This window comes from Epinephelus fuscoguttatus, linkage group LG9 (assembly GCF_011397635.1).
Source record: "Epinephelus fuscoguttatus linkage group LG9, E.fuscoguttatus.final_Chr_v1".
Lineage (NCBI taxonomy): Eukaryota > Metazoa > Chordata > Actinopteri > Perciformes > Serranidae > Epinephelus > Epinephelus fuscoguttatus.
In genome coordinates this window covers 37038478-37053280 of record NC_064760.1, presented here as the reverse complement: position 1 = coordinate 37053280, position 14803 = coordinate 37038478, and the positions used below count along the sequence as shown (strand labels likewise).

At 40.8% G+C, this 14803-nt stretch overlaps 1 protein-coding gene across 1 annotated transcript in view; it reads right to left on the bottom strand.

The window, feature by feature from the left end:
• The window catches only part of il1rapl2 (interleukin 1 receptor accessory protein-like 2), a 574681-nt gene that overhangs the window by 487112 nt on the left and 72766 nt on the right, over nt 1–14803 (bottom strand). The window lies entirely within an intron of this gene.

Below are 14803 nucleotides of genomic sequence, written 5' to 3'. Positions count from 1 at the left end.
TGACAAAAACACTGAAAAGTCAGAAGTTTTCCACAAAGTAATAGCATGTATAAGATAGCTAACTGTAGCTGATCAAATCTGCAAGCAGCAGTATTCAGCCAACTGAATCAACAGTTGTTTGCAAAACATTAGAAGCCTGCTTTTATTTACTTCTGTGTGAAACCAAATACCCTTTGATTAGGCAAGGCAAGGCAAGGCAAGTTTATTTGTATAGCACAATTCAACACAAGGTAATTCAAAGTGCTTTACAGAGAATTAAAAGCAACAAGACACAATTTAAAACAATAAAAACAGTCAATTAAAAAGGGAAGTAGAAACTGAGAATGATAGTGATAAAATACAGTAACATAAAATAAATAAATAAATGAGAATGATAGTGATAATAAAATACAGTAACATAAAATAAAAACAGGCTCAATACATTGCATCTAAGAGCAGTAAGAAGTAGAATAATAAAAGGCATAAATCAGCAGTGTGTAGTTAAAAAGTACGGGCAGAAGAATACAGCAGGTAAGTATTTAATCTAAGAGTACGCTTCAGTAGACAATAGTGTTTTTAGCCCTGATTTAAAGGAGCTGACAGTTTGAGCAGACCTCAGATCTACAGGAAGTTTGTTCCACAGGTGAGGAGCATAATAACTGAATGCTGCCTCACCTTGCTTGGTTCTTGTTCTTGGAACACACAACAAACCAGTTCCAGATGACCTAAGGGGTCTGGATGCTTCGTAGGGAACCAGTAGATCAAGCATGTATTTTGGTCCGAGACCATTCAGGGCTTTGTGGACCAGCAGTAAGATTTTAAAATCTATTCTTTGACTCACAGGAAGCCAGTGTAGCGATTTAATGACCAGTGTAATATGGTCCAGTTTCCTGGTGTTTGTAAGGACTCTGGCAGCAGCGTTCTGAATCAGCTGCAGCTGTCTGATTGATTTTTTGTTAAGGCCTGTAAATATGCCATTGCAATAATCCAACCTACTAAAAATGAATGCATGAATACGTTTTTCCATGTCTTGTTTAGACAGAAACCCCTTAATTCTAGCTATGTTTTTCAGGTGGTAATATGCAGATTTAGTAATAAACTTTAAATGGCTGTTGAAGTTCAGGTCTGAGTCTATAATAACACCAAGATTTCTGGCTTGATTTGTAGCTGTCAATGACTTAAAGCCAAGGTGACCGCTGATCTTTCATTCATTTCATTTTTAGGGCCAAAAATTAACACCTCTGTCTTTTCTGGATTTAGCTGGAGAAAATTCTGGCACATCCAGTCACTGATTTGATGAATACTCAATGAGAGTAAGGGACTGTAGTCATGTGATGACACTGAGATATAGAGTTGTGTGTCATCGGCATACATATGATAGGAGATGTTGTGATGTTCCATAATCTGGGCTAGAGGTAGCATATAGATGTTGAATAGAAGTGGTCCGAGAACGGACCCTTGAGGAACCCCACATGTGATCATAGTTCGCTCAGAATCATGGTTACCAATTGACACAAAAAAGTCCCTATCTTGTAAATAAGATTTGAACCATTGTAGCACAGTGCCGGTGAGTCCCACCCACTTTTCCAGTCTGCTAAGTAGTATATTATGATCAACTGTGTCAAATGCAGCACTGAGATCTAGTAATACCAGGACAGAGGATTTGCATGCATCATTATTCTGATGAATATCATTTAAGACTTTGATAAGTACAGTCTCAGTGCTGTGGTGTGGCCGAAATCCAGACTTTAATGTGTTAAAACATTACTAAGAATTTTGAGTGGTAAATTATCATTATGCATTATCATTAGACTATAAGCTGCATCCTCATGTCAAATAGGAGGACCAGGTCTCCAGCTTTAGGCGGGACTACAATGCCAGAATTTCATGCCCTTTTGCCACCTCGCCATTCTGTGAAAACGTACAATTGCAAATGCGGAGAGTTGTCTTGACTATAATGCTGCATTGGAGGTAGTAACAGCACTAAAATGAGGTCTGTATAGACACCCAGCAGGATGGGATCATCGGCGGCACAGGTGTGATGTTTTGAAGGCGTGTTATGCATGTGACCCACCATTGGAGACTTAAAAGCAGCTGAAGGCAGTTAGCAGCTAACTCAAAGACGAAGAACAGCAGCAGATCGGCCACCATATAACAGGGATGGTAAATGATTGTTATTGCCATGTTAATGTTATTTTCATTGTTCATAATGCTCTGCTGATATGTATATATACTGTATGTCACACAAGAAGCCAACACTGTTGTCTTACACGTCATGCCAGCATGCTATCACTGGAATGGCATGATGCTGCCATTGTTTGGTTCTGTGTAAAAATGCAAAGGTGGCATAATGAAGAGACGTCGTAGCAGCCCTATGGCATAGTCTCTGTGTAAAAAGGGCCATTGAGACAATGTCCTGTATTTTGATCTGCTCTAGTTTTCAAAATTCAAACCACTACTGGACACATGCTTCTCTGCTGAAGCTCATGCTTTTTTGTGATTAATTACACTCAGCGGGGTGGAGGCAGCAGTCATTGTACTAAACATAGTGACGTACCACAAAAGACACAAAAGAAGAACATACTCTACTAGTGTGTGTCCCACATTGTCCCACACAAACATACTCTTTGTCCCACATTTGGTTGGGATCTGGTCACCATAATGATAGAGTGGAAAGCTTTCGACAACAGTAACTATAGGTGACGATTATGTAACAGTCAGATTCAGGTAAGCAACAACATGTTAAACAAACATTTGATTGAGTGGTAGTCAAGTCTAAACAGTAACACTCAACTTGTGGTTCGCCTTTTATGTTTTATGCTTTTCTAGAAACAAATGGTTGTATTACAATTGGGACTATTTCGATGACAAACTATGAGCTTGGAGGCAAATTTTTCTCATAAGCGCCTTGTGAGATATATCACGCTATAATAGGTGTTGGCAAGGAGCAGCAAAACCAGGAACATGTGGGTGAGTGAGTTCACTTAAGGTGACTTTGGGACATTTTGCCGAATGTATAGTTTATCCATGAAAGGAAGAAGGCATGAAAAAACCAAACAGAAGACAAAACACAAGCTTAAATGATTTATCATGCATAATTTCATAACTCACTTCACCTTAGGGATACTACAAGTGTCTATACTTATTTTTTCCTTTGCTCTCACACGCACATTAAGCTCTCCTTCTTTCACACAGGCTCGCTCATAGTGGCTGCAGTCTTCCCCTAACACTCTTATTCCCACACAGACCCCCTCATCACCAAACACTGAGCTCTCTTTATCTTTTTCTCTGTCAGCCCCCATCCAAACGCTCAACCCCCACCACTGCCTCACACCCATCACATACATACACACACACCAAGGTCAGCCTCTCTCCCTGCCTCTTCTCTCTCCACACATGAACACTGACACACTTGCTAAGACAGCAGCGGCAGCTTGTTTGATGTTTGATCCACCGTGGATGCAAGCATGGAAATGGAATCTCATGGCATGCAAAAGTGTGTGTATGCATGTGTGTAGAGGTGGAGGGATAAAAGGAGTGTAAGGGTATTTGCGCAAAACCCTAATGACCTACAGAATAATTATACCATACACAGAGAAATAAAGAGAGAGAAAGGAAACAAGAAAGAGAGTAGATGTCAGCTTTGGGTGTAAGGGTCTGAGTGGGTTCGATGCAGACACATGCAAACACAGAGACAGAGAGAGAGAGAGACAGAAACAGAGAGAGGGGAAACAAACATTATTAGAGCATTACAATCCCCCGTATCTTTCATCCTCTCTGTTGCTTTGCTTTTCTGTCTGTCTGTCTCTGATAATGACACCCCAACACCAGAGCACAGGAAGATCTAAGCAGGGTCAGAGTGTGTATAATGCAAAGTGTCACACATTACATGCACTCAGAAAGGTTGAGCTATGCAGGAAAAAACATACTTTTATATGGGTGTGAGTGTGTGTCTGAGGCCCCTAGGACATCATCTTATCAAAGTAAGGTTCAGTGGTGCCTTTCTTCTGTGTCTGTGTAAGGGTCTGTGATATGAATATTGTGTATAGTAGCAAGATGGGCAGAATCAGGAAAATAAACATTTTTAAGCTGCTGATAACATTTTTTCTTCTGACATCAAAGCTTTGTGATATTTTCTTGTGGTACTTCAGGACAGTGGCTGACTTTTCTATGTGCAACATAGGTAGCCGCCTAGGACGCCACCTGGAAGGGGGGCAAAACTGGGTTAGGTTAAGGTTTAGGGTTATGGTTATAATTTATCAAATAAAAATAATAAAATGTTTTTTCTTTTCTTCTTTTTTGACATTCAAAAAAATTGAACATAAGGGAAATGGTCGGGTGGAGTGTGACGGGAAAAGATAAACCCATCCGGGGTGCTGTACAAAAAACAAGAAGAAGACGAAATTTGCAAATTTGCACACACTGTATTGTCTTATTGTTTGGTTATTGTTATTGTTTGGGCACCGAATGTGCAAATTTCAGCACTGCTTCAGGGAAGACACTAATAAGCTGTTGATCCCACAAATTTGTCTGGGCTTTTTTGATCAGAGGTTAAAAGTTCAAATCATAATTCGAAACAATGTGCAAATTGTAATAATAATGTTTTTTTTCTCTGTCAAACACTTTCAGACATGCATGATCATACACACACACGCATACGCACACACACACACACACACACACACACACACACACACACTGACACACATTAAGACACCCACTACCACTATCACCCCCCACACACACTGATAGCAAGCTATTCTTGTCCCAAACAGACCAGTGTTAAGCCATTAGGCTGCTTCAGCCACACATCCAATATTAAAGACAGCCTCCAGCTCTACTCTGTCACACTATCTGTCTCTCCCAAACTGCATGAGTCATGCTGTTTTGGTTACAGAGGCAGTCTGTTTTACATGGAAACATAAGCCGCCTCGTCATCATTATGAAAGATTTGATATCTGTCCCTTTAGTCCCTGCAAGAAGGGGTGTAATTGCTTTGAATCTGGTGTCATGACACTCTTTGCGTCTATCTTAAATGGGACACTAAGGTTTATCACACAGGAAGCACCTTTTCATATTGCATCTAAATACTTCCATAATTCCAATCGAGAGGCATTTTTAGGATGCAACAAATTTCTGGAACAATGACACAAAACACAGTCACAATAGGACATCCATTTTGATTTCACTCTCTGTTTCTGACATCATCTGCAGAGGACCTCCAACTGGACAACCTGCATTCAAGTCTCTGTGTCAAGTATCCATCCCACTAAAGTGTCCTTGAGCAAAACAGTGGATTCTCTCCCATACCAGCTTCAGGGCAGCAATTTGGCTGTTGAGCCCGACCCAGAGTCAGATTAAAACTCTGAGGTGGCCTTAGAAATCAATGAAAACAGCAGCGGCACAAAGGAACAAAAGCAACTAAATAAAATGTAAGTGATGACAGAGCAATACAAGCAATACACAGATTCAATACAGTTATTAGTTTCCAATAATGAAATGTTATTATTTGCGAGAATTACATCTCTGCAGATCCATGACAATGTTCTACGCATTTTGAGTAAGTATTGTTGTTTTATTTTTGAAACAATGCACAGTAACCAGACTTCTTCTAACCTAACAGCCATTCCTCATTTAGGAACAATGACAACCACGGGAACAGTCAAGCCAGTCAACTGATTTTCACTTACTCTTCATTCATGTTGTTTAATCACCTGCTGAGTCATCTGAAGCTCTCACACACTCAGTGTTGCACAGTGTTGTGTTTGTCCTGCACTGTAGAGAGGGGGGTAGTTAGCGCGGTGTTTCCAACTGTCTTGCTTGATTTGATGACTTTCAAGACCCATGGATGTAGAAAACTGTATGCAGCGTAGTTTTGGGGCTCTGTTCACTCCTTTGAAAGTTGTTCAATTGTGCATGAAGCCAAAAAAGTTTGACTTCCTGGCTATGAAATTACTTGGATCTTTTGCATTTTGGGCCCATAGAGCAAATGGACTACAGACTTCCACCGGCCAAGCGGACAACTTTCAGTTTAGCGCTCTACTAGCTTGAATGGGCATTAAATTACTTTACTGTGCAGCTCTACAAGACTTATGAAAAGTTACTAGATCGAGTAGATCGAATTCTGATAGTGTAATGGGTCATTTTTATAGGGGTTATGAAACTGATTTACATACATCTTTTTCCCAAGGTTAATCTATGGGAGAAAGTCTTCATGGGCCCATTGGCATCGCATAACAGACCTGGAAGTTGTAGTTCCACAGTTTGGCCACTATGTCAAATTAGCTTTAAAGTTGGCGCTGTTCCTGGGTGCTTGTAAAGACCTCTTTAGCAACACCTTTTCAGAAAAGCACCTAGGGCAGACCTTGAGTCGCCATTCTTAAGAGAGTCGCCAGAATTTCTCAGTGAATGCGCTCTCATGTGGCTGTGACTCTGGACTGACTGTGTTCAGTGAGTGGGGGAGAGCAGTAGCATGTTCAGCTGACCTTGTGTCAGTGGACAGCTCGCTCTAAGTCCTGCACCATAGCTGCCCCAAGTTTATACCATACAGGTACACAGGTCCAAAAACCAACAGCTCTTAAAAATAAATGAATTTTTATATTAGTTTGACTTTAAAATGTGAGGGCAACGGTAAAACAGTTAACAAAATGGATTAAGAACAACCCATTTAAACACCATTAACTGTTTTTGAAACTGCTCAAAAATGCTTAGCTGGTGTAAAGTTTTTGATCTAGACTGACCTAATGCTATCTGTCATATTTACATACACATCAAATATTGTGTGTCATTACAACATAATTAAAGCAATGATATAGCAGAATCCATGAAAACACCATGCTGATTATGTTAATGTGGTGAGAATGTTATTGAATTAGGTATAATTGCATACATTACTGTAATTAAAGGCATCATGGACTTATAATCAACACTAGTTTAATATTTCCTACAAGCATCACAAATTAGATCCTGTTTTCATCTCCTGATATGATGTGGAGGTAGAAATGAACAGCAGTCTGTATTGGGTTAGCCCATGCACACATTTAGACCACCATCTGTCACTCATGAATGCTTATAGGATACATTTTAGTTGATGAAGTCCCTACATCCATCCGAATGCAGCAAAACGAGCCGTGAAAGGTATGACCGTTCCATCTGCAGTCCCTAATTTGAGAGATGTGGTGCACACTCATCAAGCCCTCTGCAATTATGCACGCCTCCTCTAATGCGAGTACCTTGATTAAATCTTGCACAACCAGCACCAGACTCTCACAAAATAAGTACAGAAACATCTGTGCTTGTGTGCATGGCAAACTGTTATAATTGAGCAGGTTTTTCTAAACAGGACAAAATCATCAGGATACTGGACAGTGGATGATTGTTTCCTGAGCGCTGGATACACACACAGCTTCATACCAGCAAGACTGGGGACCTTTCTGAGTGCATGTTTGTTTGCATCAGTAACGAAAATGTGTGTTTGGGAAGTCCTAAGCATATGACTCAATCATTGAAACTTGGCTTATACTGCACAAGTTGTGTTAGAGTGTGTAAACTAATGTTCTGATATATCTTTGCTATTGTTAAAAATAGTGCCCAATCAATCAGTAAATCAACATTTGTTGTTTTTTGTAGAGGCATGTGAGAAAAACAAAGTTTTATTCACAAATTCAAGGTATTATGACATGACTGATTAATATATAAATGGTCATTTTGTGCGTGAGGAATTCCTTGAAGAAACTCTTCTCCATAGCACTACTAGTGGTCAAAAACTCTGCAAGGCACCTTTAAAGCTACGCCTGTTGTAAACAAAGTTAGAATTACTGCCTTGCGGTTGTATGCCTCCACAAACCAGTCATGTTGCAGCTGCAGTTCAATTCCATGTCTGTCCAGACTCATATGTAGCCATGAGAGTTGACAATACTTCAAATATTAATGTTAATGTAAAGAATCTACAAATTCTAAAACATGGATGCTTCAGAAAATCCAAGTAGCACAGAAAATCTAAGCAATCAGCACAGGTTCAAGATAAGTGTCACCAATTCGGTATCTGACCAAATTTCTCCCTGTGATTTTATTGAGCATTATGATGTCGCGGTGAAGTTGACCTTTGACCTTTTGAATATAAAATGTCATCACTAATCCTATTAGACATTTGTGCGAAATTTTGTCACAATTAGTGTATGAATTCTTAAGTTATGGCTCAAAATGTATTTTGTGACCTTTGACCTCCGAATACCAAAATTGAATCTGTTCATTTCTGAGTCCAAGTGGATGTTTGTGCCAAATTTAAGGAAAATCCTTAAATGTGTTTCTGAGATAATACATTCACGAGAATGAAACGGACGAACGGACGAACAGACGAACGGACGGACAGATGGATGGACAGGTGGACATCCCGGAAACATAATGATACCAGCCACTGCTGTTGCAGGACTAGAGGCATAAGAAAACAAAAAAACTTAAGGTTTGATGTTTCTCATCGAAGCACACTGTATGTGTAACAAAACCTGCACCCACTCCTAAAATCATCCCTCCATAGAGCTTCTCGTCGGCTGTGTATTGGGGAGAATCTGGTGATATGATACGTATCGTGATAAAGGTGTTATGATTCAGTATATTGTGATCTAAATCTAATTTTAGTAAAACGGCCAGTGTACAATTTACGACTCTGCCTGTTTCATAGACCTGTGTCCTTTGTGTTAATGCTAATGATATTAAGTTGGAGTGAAAGAGTCAAAAGCCTGAATTCAACACTGCTATCTAGTAGTCACAAAACAAGAACCCCTGCCACAAAGCCATCAAATGCATGTAAACTACGAACTAAAAATCGATGCACTGTTTTTGAGAATCCATACAGTATCACAAAACATACCATTGCAATACTGAAGTGTATCAATATTTTCTTACACCCCCAGCTGGTAGTATTCAATAACTCCAAAGGGCACTGTCAATAAGATGATATTAATTTCATGCACATACTTCAGACTATACACACTATCACAGGTACAATCTTGTATTAACTGTATTGAAGTCTTTATATATTGTTTCATATCAGGAAAAAAAGAAAATCTATTATCTACAAACAAATATAAGCACAGCTGTGACATCTTTCACTTTAGGACAATGATGACTTGACCTGCTTGAAGTTTCCAATTAGAAAGGTTTAAACAGGACTGTGGCCAAAAAGAGTATGCACCTGGTCAGCAATAATGTTTTAGGACCTCCAGTGAAGCACAACTGTTAGTGCTAATCGGGTCTGATGCGAGCCAAGAAAACATTTCCCACATCATTACCCCACCAGCAGCCTGTACTTTTGACAGCAGGAAGTTTGGAGCCGTTTATGCTGTTTATGCCAGTTTCTGACCCCGACAGAAGTATGGTTTGTCAGATCAGGCAGCTTGTCCACTGTCCAGTGTCTTCTTATTAACTGACAGGACCAGAGGGCTGACATGGTCTTCTTTTGCCCATTCACTTCAAGGTCTGACAGCTGTATTTTTAAGCTGCCCTTTTGCACGTCACTGTCGGGATGTTTTATTTGTTAACTTGAAGAAAGGAGCCTTGCCACTCTCTCCGACATCCGTCATCAGCATGGCATGTTGTGCCCTCAGGACTGCAACTGCTTATCACACCAATCTCTGGAAATTCCAGACATTACAGCTCAAGAATGGCAGCTATTTCTGAGGCACTCAAACTGGTGTGTCTGATACCAGTGATCACATTCAAAAGCACTTAAATCACATTCCACTGTGAATGAAACTCTTGACTCTGTTGCAGAGGGCAGAGGATAAAACAGTAGAGAAACAGAGAGTGTGAAGAGGGAACAAAGCATGGTTGTTTGAAGGAAAACACAGGTAAGCCGATTTTCTACACACTGGTTGATTGTACTATATAGCTGGTTTCACAGGTACATGCCAAGGTCAGATGTGTGAGGCTGCTTGGTAAATGAATAAATAGATTTCAAGGTAGAGTGAGAATCCATGGTAAATTGATTCCTGGATGGATACTGAATAGATTTTAAATCCCATGTGGAATGGATTGTTTTTTGACATTACAGTTTCCACATGGCCTCTCCCATGTGCGTCCCATGCTCCCCATGTCTCCCACACATCCTGACCTTGTGTGAGGCCCTACGTTCCCAACAGATGCTGTCAATGATTTTTGCCTCGTGTGCAGTTTGGTGTCCCTCCAGATACAGTATCTCTTTTGTGATATCCATCCAGTCTGTCCTGTGGTTCTTTCAGAAATTGGCTTTTCTGATTTACCCACTGTGTTTCTACTCTATAATAATACATTATTATATTCATCTGGTCTTGTTTTATTAAACTACTGTTCCAACAACTTAAAGGTTCAATGTGTAGGATTTAGGGGGGGTTATTGGCAGAAATGGAATATAATATGATCAGTATGTTTTCTTTGGTGTACAATCACCTGAAAATAAGAATTGCCATGTTTTTATTGCTTTTGAATGAGCCATTTACAGGAAACAGTTCCTTGTTTATGGAGATCACTATGTTGCACTGCCGTGTTTCTACAGCAGCCCTGAATGGACAAACCAAACACTGGCTCTAAATAGGAACAACTGCATTTTCGCTTCAGCCACCATAGTTACAGCCCCTTTTTACAAGTTGCTACTGATTTTAATCACCTCTTCCATTTGTTCTGGAGAGGAAGAGACCTGTGTATATTATTTGGCACCCTTAAAAAACCTCGTCAACAATAAACATTCCAACCAGGAGACGTTTCAGCCGGTTGCAATCTGCAGTACTCACTACTAGATTCCACTATATCTCCCTAAATCTTACACACTGTTCCTTTGAGTAAGAAAATAAGAAGGAAAGTTGAGTCACTACTTTCCAGTACAGCGTCATTCCAAAAATGTTGCTGCTACCATTTAACAGTTATGAATATCAGTCCCTGGGGTCATGAAACATCTTCTAATAAACTGGCCGGGATTACCACCCATGTTATTCAACTCATGACATTCCTCACTGTGACTGTGCTTTTTTCAAACGTTTATATCACATTGGACCTTTTAAAAGTTTTTAAAGCAGCATTGATTCATTGCCTCTGCCAAGGAGGTTATGCTTTTGGTTCGGTTTGTTTGTCAGCAGGATTATGGAAAATTACTGGCCCACTTTTCATACAACTTGGTGGAAGGGTATAGCATGGGCCAAGGGAAAACCCATTACATTTTTATGCATACTCATTTGATCCATTATTAGAAAAAAAAAAAGAAAAAAATTGCTGTGATTAAAGGGGCAAAAAACGAAATCGTTTCACCACTAGGTTTGCTGTTGTGCACTGCCTGTAGACCAAAACAAAGTGTGTCATGAGCCACTCCTCCCTCTACCTCTGCTCTCCACCCCCCACCCCACTCGCCTTGACTGTGCAGCCGAGCACCGCGGCATCTCCACGGACTATTAACTTACATCCAGACAGTCCTGGTGTTTCTTCCACAGGCTCCACTTCACACAGCTGCCTGATATACCCGCTGCTTCTTCCCACATTAACCTGAATAACAAACCAGGGCCCGGTGCTCCGGTTGAATCCAAAGGGAGAGCTGGTGCTAACGTTAGCTGGGAAGCTAGCAGAGGCTAACTGGCTGTGCTGGCAGCTGAGTGAAGTGGACCTGAGGAGGAAGCACCGGTTAGCCCCAGTTTCACTACAGGCAGATTCACTGGCCACAGGGGTGAGGAAATAAAACCTAAACAGCCAACTTAGTTTGGCTTAGTTTAGCAGTTAGCGATGTCTTTCACTCACTCTCAGTCTCTGCTGTGTTTAGCTATTTCCCTGCTTTCCTGTTAGCGTTAGCGTTCTCTGTGAGCCGGAGCCGTGAGCCCGCAAGCCCACCAGGCTCATGGAGAAGAGTAGAGACGTTAGCGTTAGAACTAGTCGGCTGCCACGCTAAAGTTCCTACTCTCCTCCGTCAGCCCGCAAGCCCACCAGGCTCATGGAGAAGAGTAGGGACGTTAGCGTTAGCTCCTGGAGTTAGCACTAGAGCTACTACGGCTACTGGAGTAACTTACAGCTATGGAGCGCTTCTACCAGCTCTTCTAGTCACTGAGCCTCGCCTTCATCTCAGCAAATATATTACATTTATTACAGGTACCATCATCATTGAAGTAGGCAGGGAAATAGCTAAACACAGCCCACCAGGCTGCCCGCTGGGCTACATTTTACAATGCTAATTGCAAATGTTAGCTGGGCTGCCGGGCTACTCACCTAACACAACCATAACGCCTGACCCATTGCTGGGACAGAGCCGCTAATAACTCAAGCTCCTGACATTAACCCATGCTACGACTGTAACATTAAATTTGATTGAATCGACATAGCGACATGCGCCTAACATTACTGTAACACTAATTAAAACAGACATTTGACTTTATGTTGTTACTTAATGTTACCTGTCCAGGAGAAGAAGAGCTAGCTCTGAGTCAAATTGTAGCCCCTTTAGCTCTCGCAGTGCTCTCCACCTTGGAAATGCAAGGCCAGTGTTAATCTGAGTTCTGTCCCTTTCTTTATCTGACAACTTCTTCGCCAACAACCTTTGTTTCTTAAGAGGTAATGTCAGATCCTGATCATCTTCAGGTGAACGTTTCGTTCCACTCTCTGCCATTTCACTTCGAAAATACACCCTGCCATTGCTCACTGGCTGTAGCCTTTTTGGGGGGGTTCACATGAACGTACATGAACACGCAGCTGGACCGGCTTGTAAACAATGGGCTGGAGATCAATACAGAGAGAGGGTGTGTGAGGTCATGCTATACTCCAGATGAAATTACACCTCTAGTTCTCCACATAGCAGTTTTTTAATTCCTTCAATCTAGAAATGATGAATTTCGCTTATTGCTCCTTTAAGTGAATTAAAGACATTTAAAATTCTTAAATTTACATAATTTAATAGACATACTGTATATAGTCCGTGAGTTTCTACAAAGAAGAAATATTTTTTCTGTGCATCTTCTCAGCCAGTGATCAAACTCACGGGATGTATAAGTGTATTTATAGTAGTTAATCTTTTACAAGTTGAACTACTACTGCAACTTTTGTAATTTAAATTAGTGAATAATTTGTGCAAGTATCATGAGATCAACTCATTGAATCAATTCAAACTGACTGTTGCCTAGAATTTATGTAAATATGAGGCTCAGTGCACTTCTCATGGATATTAATACTGAACTGCTGGTACCAGAGGAGGCGGCTGCCTTCCAGTCAACACACAGGGAACAGCAGTCTCCTGTGGCCACCCTGTTTTGGTGGAAAAGGGACACTAAATAATAAATTAGTATAAATATTTACAAATTATTTGCAGTGGGGAAGCAGAACAAGGGTGTTTATTAGGCTCAAAGGAATATAATTTTTTTTAGAAAAGGAAAAAAAAACTGCCAAAACAAGTGTTTGCTACAGTGTCTACTTTTTATCTGTTTTCCAGACACTGTAGAGATACAAGGTTACAGGACACTGACAGACACATATGCACGCATGCACGCACGCACTCGCACATGCACACGCACGCACGCACACACACACCAACACAAACAGCACGGGGTGTGTGCTAATGAATGCAGTACCACCTGTTCAGTGAATGATGTAATTGCTCTCAGCAGATCCCCATTTCCTCACTATTACGCTGTTTAACAGCACCATTTAACAGGTATGAAAGGTTGCTGCAGAAAGCTATCCTCTCCCTCACACCTCCACTAATTTAACATTTAACAGCATCTCCCGTCACATCAGAGAGAACTGGTCGCCTTTTCATGAAGGGGAGGAAGCAGGGGGATAAAAAACGGAGTAAAAGACAGAAAAAAGGGGGTGACAGAAAAAAAGGAGGATTTGAAAAGGGGAAATGAAAGGATGAAGAAATGAGGTTAGGCGGGGGGGGCATTTGTTCAGCAGTGGCTCCATCGAATCGATTAAACTCCATTCTCGTGTGCTCGCCCGTTCCTTCCGCACACACAGATGCACACTGAATATGTGCATACCCACGCACCAGGCCACAACACATACCAACAAAGCAGTTACAAAACAGGAGGACAAACCTGGTGTAGTTCTAAAATCTGAATTAAAGTGAACCGGGAACCATTCATCATCACTCCATGATGAAGGTGAGCTGTGTCACCCTTTTAGTACCGGTCAATAGACAGAGGGTGAGTGTGTGTGCAGCATGCAAACAATTTGCACAGGGTGACGTGCAGCTGAAGGTGTGATTAATTTGGTTAAATGACCCAAGGATGATAGTTAATTGGTTACAGGGTCACTGAAATGAAATAAAACATCATTGCTCTCTCACTTCACACTTCAGCACATTTGAAATTGCACATGGAAGCTGCACACTGTGCACCCATGGGTCATCGTCATTGAACTGAGAAGTTGTCAAACTACATGTAGGTGAGAGAAATCAAAATTAAGCAGAGATGCTATTTTTTTTTTCCAAATTAGATACTCATACATTGCCCAAATGTTGTTCTCCACGATGATTACGTAGGATAAAATGAGGTAATGTTGCACCCAACGCTGGTCAGGCCGTTATCAGGAGGAGGACTTAGGCATAATCTATTAGACTGAATGTATTTCACAACTCAAAAGCTTTTAATATTTATATTTCTATATTTATAGCACAACGGCCTCAATATCAAAACTGCTATGATACTGTAGGTTTGACCATTGGCTCTTTCACAAAATACTTACACAATGAGATCAGTAATGTGGGCATAATGACCAAGGCCATTTTCATATGAGGTACAATTGATTCATACTGTGCCCAAATAAGATTGATCCCCTCTCCACTCCCCCGCTGCTCAGCTTTCATATTAGTAATGTTGTT